Here is a 6,304-nt window from a genome sequence, read left to right as displayed (position 1 = left end):
TATATACACTACCAAATGTAAAATAGATATCTAGTGGGAAGCAGCCGCGTAGCACAGAGAAATCAGCTTGGTGCTTTGTGACCACCTAGAGGGGTGGGATAGGGAGGGTGGGAGGCAGGGAGACGCAAGAGGGAAGAGATATGGGAACATGTGTATATGTATAACTGATTCACTTTGTTATAAAGCAGAAACTAACACACCATTGTAAGCAATTATACTCCAATAAAGATGTTAAAAAAAACCCAAACAGTATGGTACTGGCACAAAAACAGAAATATAGATCAATGGAATAGGATAGAAAGCCCAGAGATAAACCCACGCACATATGGTCACCTTATTTTTGACAAAGGAGGCAAGAATATACAATGGAGAAAAGACAGCCTTTTCAATAAGTGGTGCTGGGAAAACTGAACAGCTACATGTAAAAGAATGAAATTAGAACACTCCCTAACACCATACACAAAAATAAACTCAAAATGGATTAGAGACCTAAATGTAAGACAGGACACTATAAAACTCTTAGAGGAAAACATAGCAGAACACTATGACATAAATCACAGCAAGATCCTTTGTGACCCACCTCCTAGAGAAATGGAAATAAAAACAAAAATAAACAAATGGGACCTAATGAATCTTAAAAGCTTTTGCAAAGCAAAGGAAACCATAAACAAGACGAAAAGACAACCCTCAGAATGGGAGAAAATATTTGCAAATGAAGCAACTGACAAAGGATTAATCTCCAAAATTTACAAGTAGCTCATGTAGCTCAATAGCAAAAAGCAAACAACCCAATCCAAAAACGGTCAGAAGACCTAAATAGACATTTCTCCAAAGAAGATATACAGATTCCCAACAAGCACATGAAAAAATGCTCAACATCATTAATCATTAGAGAAATGCAAATCAAAACTTCAGTGAGGTATCACCTCACACCAGTCAGAATGGCCATCATCAAAAAATCTACAAACAATAAATGCTGGAGGACTTCCCTGGTGGCGCACTGGTTAAGAATCCGCCTGCCAATGCAGGGCACACGGGTTCAAGCCCTAGTCTGGGAAGATCCCACATGCCGTGGAGCAACTAAGCCCGTGCACCACAACTATTGAGCCTGAGCTCTAGAGCCCATGAGCCACAACTACTGAGACCACGCTCCACAACCACTGAAGCCCACGTGCCCAGAACCTGTGCTCTGCAACGAGAAGCCACTGCAATGAGAAGCCCGCACACCGCAAAGAAGAGTAGCCCCTACTCCCCACAACTAGAGAAAGCCTGTGCACAGCAACGAAGGCTCAACACTGCCAAAAACAAACAAACAAATAAATATAAAAATTAAAAAGAATAATAAATAAATTCTGGAGAGGGTGTGGAGAAAAGGGAACCCTCTTGTACTGTTGGTGGGAATGTAAATTGATACTATGGAGAACAGTACGCAGGCTCCTTAAAAAACTAAAAATAGAACTACCATATGACCCAACAATCCCACTACTGGGCATATAACCTGAGAAAACCATAATTCAAAAAGAGTCATATACCACAATGTTCACTGCAGCTCTATTTACAATAGCCAGGACATGGAAGCAACCTAAATGTCCATTGACAGATGAATGGATAAAGAAGATGTGGCACATATATACAATGGAATATTACTCAGCCATAAAAAGAAATGGAATAGAGTTATTTGTAGTGAGGTGGATGGACCTAGAGTCTGTCATACAGAGTGAAGTAATTCAGAAAGAGAAAAACAAGTACCGTATGCTAACACATATATATGGAATCTAAGAAAAAAAAAAGGTCATGAAGAACATAGGGGTAAGATGGGAATAAAGACACAGACCTACTAGAGAATGGACTTGAGGATATGGGGAGGGGGAAGGGTAAGCCGTGACAAAGTGAGAGAGTGGCATGGACATATATACACTACCAAACGTAAAACAGATAGCTAGTAGGAAGCAGGGAGATCAGCTTGGTGCTTTGTGACCACCTAGAGGGGTGGGATAGGGAGGGTGGGAGGCAGGGAGACGCAAGAGGGAAGAGATATGGGAACATGTGTATATGTATAACTGATTCACTTTGTTATAAAGCAGAAACTAACACACCATTGTAAAGCAATTATACTCCAATAAAGATGTTTTAAAAAATTAAAAAATTTAAAAAATTAAAAAATAAATGGTTCTGAAGAACCTAGGGGCAGGACAGGAATAAAGACGCAGACATAGAGAATGGACTTGAGGACACGGGGAGGGGGAAGGGTAAACTGGGACGAAGTGAGAGAGTGGCATGGACATATACACACTACCAAATGTAAAATAGATAGCTAGTGGGAAGCAGCCACATAGCACAGGGAGATCAGCTCAGTGATTTGTGACCACCTAGAGGGGTGGGATAGGGAGGCTGTGAGGCAGACACAAGAGGGAGGGGATTTGGAGATATATGTATACGTATAGCTGATTCACTTTGTCATAAGCAGAAACTAACACACATTGTAAAGCAATTATACTCCAATAAAGATGCAAAAAATAAAAGGAAGGGATGTTCCTTTTCAAAGGCCGAACATCTTCCAGCTTCTTTGTGGATTATAATCGAGATTATAACACACACCTGCAGCAGAGTAAATAATAGAAAAAGCTATGGTTAATGGTCTCTGTCCAGCATGTGGCACCAGCAATCTTTTCTTTCTCTCTTTTTTTTTTTTTTTTTTTTTGCGGTACGCGGGCCTCTCACCGCTGTGGCCTCTCCCGTTGCCGAGCACAGGCTCCGGACGCGCAGGCTCAGCGGCCATGGCTCACGGGCCCAGCCGCTCCGCGGCATGTGGGATCTTCCCGGACCGGGGCACGAACCCGCGTCCCCTGCATCGGCAGGCGGACCCTCAACCACTGCGCCACCAGGGAAGCCCCATGCACCAGCAATTTCAATTGAAATCTTCTGACTGTTGAGAAGATCTTCTAGAAGAAGGGCAAGGGTCATAAATGTTCTCCCTTGGGGTTCTTCCCTCCAATCCCACCAAGCCTGACTGCAATGGTGTGCAGTCTTCTCAGAAAATCCTTCATTTCACCCCTGAAGACAAGCACATAAGCCCTTTTGGTTTTAAGTGCTATGTTGCTACCGGTAACAGATATAAAACAAATATAGGGATGACCTAACTGACCAAAAACAGACTGGAAGATGTGATAAAGCTTCCAGAATCTGACATGGTCTTTCTACAGTTTAATGAAGCCTATGAGCTCCTTCTCAGAATAATGTTTTGAAGCTCATAAAATGCAATTTGTCAGATTACAAAGGAAACCATTATACTGATATAGTTATCAAAATATTTAAAAAATTGTAATTTAGAAATATAGTGCACGTTCATGAACACATTCAAAAACAAGATCTAGTGTGGGTCTAATAACTGAAGTAATATTGAAGTTGTGATGAACATAAACATGATTTTGAAATGTGCAATAGTTGCAACTCGGTATAGAAATACCTGTGATTTCTATTAGTGACAAAGTCACAGGTCCTGCTGATGCTACTGTGGTTTGTTTTCTATATGTAGTTATGTTTAAGAAAATGCTAAGGTTGAAGACTCCTGAACTCTATTCACAAATGTCTTGGGGGCCTGAGGAACCCCAGATTAAGCACCCCTGCTTAACCTGCTTTTAAGAAGGAAAAATGGACCCTGGTACTCTTCAATCAAGGGAGGGACCCACTAGTATCTCCACCCACCTCACATTCAGTGAAGATCTGACTGCCCCTCTTAACTAAGTTGCACTGAAGCAGGAGGATTGAGTCTGAGTAGCAGTGAATGCAATTTGCATCCCAGAGGACCACCAGACTGGGCAGCCTCACCACCAATCCATTTTTGTTTGGCTCTGAAATGAGCTCTTCCTGGGTGTCTTTCTTTTGGAATGAAGAAACGTGGGGCATGGGGAGAAGGGGATGTAAGTAAAGCACGACCTTGAGAGGCAGTTGCAGAGTCTGAAAATCTGGCTGCACTGGCTCTTCTGGGTATTCTTGGAATAGTCACTTTAACCTGCCCAGCCTTGGTTTTCTCACCTGTAACATGGGAGTTAAATAACTGATACCCAAGGATATCAGGGTGTTGGGAAGAGTGGAAATATGACAGTCTATGTAAAAAATGTTTGGCAAAGACTGAAGCAGTGCTTGTCAAACTCTAATGTGCATAGAATCCCTTGGCGACCTTGCTAAAGGCAGATTCTGATTCTGCAGGTCTGGGGTGGGCACCAAGATTCTGCATTTCTAACAAGCAGCATCCCAGGTGTTACCTAAGCTGTTGGTCTGAGGACCACACTTTGAGTAGCAAGTACTCCACGAATGTTCCTTGTTATCACTTAGTGTCACTTTAATATTCCATCTAATTCTCTCACACAAGGAGGATGACAGCTGAAGATAGGGAGGGAGGCACAGCCCATCAAGTGAGGCCGGGCTTCTGCTCAGCAAGATACTCTGGTCTTGCAGCCCCACCTCCCCTCCCTGCCTTCCACTACCAGCCATAGTGAACAATGGCCATAACCAAGTCAAATCATGTTTCAGGCCAGATCAGCACAAACTAACCAATCATGGGAGTGGGAACAAACACCGAATGGGATATTTGTGCAAAGAAGTATATGTAGAAAACGTTTTGCACTTGTAATGCTAAACATCTCCCAAACTTCCCAGAGAATACATGTTGCATCTTTTGGTTTTGCAAGTCAGATCATTCATCCCTGCACAATGCTTCTAAAGCATCCCCTTTCTCGTGGTACTCACAGGTGAAGAGCTTTAGATAGCTCCCTATGACCTGTTGTATCTACTCTAAGCTTCTGTCTTAGAATGCCTAAGAATGACCAATATCAGAAGGGTGATAACGGTGCAGCTGAGAATGTGGAAGATGGAACACTAGGGCACTGTTGGAGGGAGTGTCAACTGGTATCATTCAGAAGAGCAATCTGGCAGCTGTTGAGATTAAGCATGCACATGCCCTATGACCTGTGGAAAAAATCTGGAATATATACTCCAAGGAAATTCCCCCACGGGTCCATAAGGATGTTCATCGTGGGATTTCTTGGGGTAGCTGGATGTTGGAGACAGCCTAGGTGCTTATCATTAGAGAAAGGGATTATTAGTAAATCTGGCAGATGTACACTTAAAAACTAAATAGCAGTTAAGAAATGTCAACCAGATGTACACAGCAACACTGATGGATCTTAGAAACCTAGTGTTGAGGGGAAAACATAGGAAACAGAACAGGATTTATAGCACATTATCATTTCTGTAAAGACACATTCACATAAAAGTAATATGCCTTTTGAAGAAGGTATGCATGCACATCTAAAGATACAGTAAACATGAGAGTAGGTACTATGGGGGCAAAGGGAATATAATTAGGGTTTGGAGGTAAAAAGTAAAAGTAAAGTAAGAGAACCTTACATGGATTAATGATGAAGTGCTTAAAAAACTGAGTTTTTAATTCAAATTTCTTCACCTGGGGTGAAAAAAAGATAAAAGCAAAACAAGCCCCCTAAAACTTTCCTCTATAACAGCCTTCACAATCCAGTCCCACGTGACCTATCCCACATGTAACTCCCCATTTTGGGTGCCATCTTCCTCGCTGTTGCCTCACCACAGATCATGGACTTTCTCTCTTTGACGTCTTTTTGGCTGCAGTCAGAGTTTTCTCATCTTGGTTTCTTGCTACACTCACTTTCAATAGGTCCCTAGCAGACAGAACCTGGGCTCCAAGGTAATGTGGACATCATTGTCCAAAGATGCATCAGAATATGTTAGATCAGGGGTTTGCTTCCCCAGCTTTGGTGACACTACTGATTTGATAGAGAATCTAAGGAAGTCACTTAATTGTGCATCTCTCTCCTGTAGGACATACAACGCAGGATGGTCATCTTTAATTCAAGTATTTCTGTTCTTCATTAGACTGTGAGGGCGTAGAGTGTGGGAACCTTATTTGCCTGTGTCCACTGCCCAGAATTAATCACATAAGAAGCCCTTCTCTAATAATGTTTTAGAAATGGATTCCCCAGCCCCCTAAGCCAAACGGTGGAGCAACCTGGCCTCTAACTATTTTATATCTAATTCAAAACTTTAACTGGTAGTAGTTTCAAAGTGCCTTGTGTTATGGTCCTAGAATATGCCACAAAATTAATACATGATAACAAGGAGAGAGGTGCTCCAGTTCTTGTGTCCAAAGGTATAAAGTACCATCTCTATTTTCCTTCCCTTCAAGAAACGGTGTAATGTATGTCCCAGAAATGACTGGATAAAACTAAAAAGAGAGTTTGGACATAGTTAAAGTGAACTCTTGGGTTCC

The sequence above is a fragment of the Grampus griseus genome, assembly GCF_964374135.1.
Source record: "Grampus griseus genome assembly, chromosome: 17".
Lineage (NCBI taxonomy): Eukaryota > Metazoa > Chordata > Mammalia > Artiodactyla > Delphinidae > Grampus > Grampus griseus.
Note: the sequence above shows the minus strand (reverse complement) of the source record.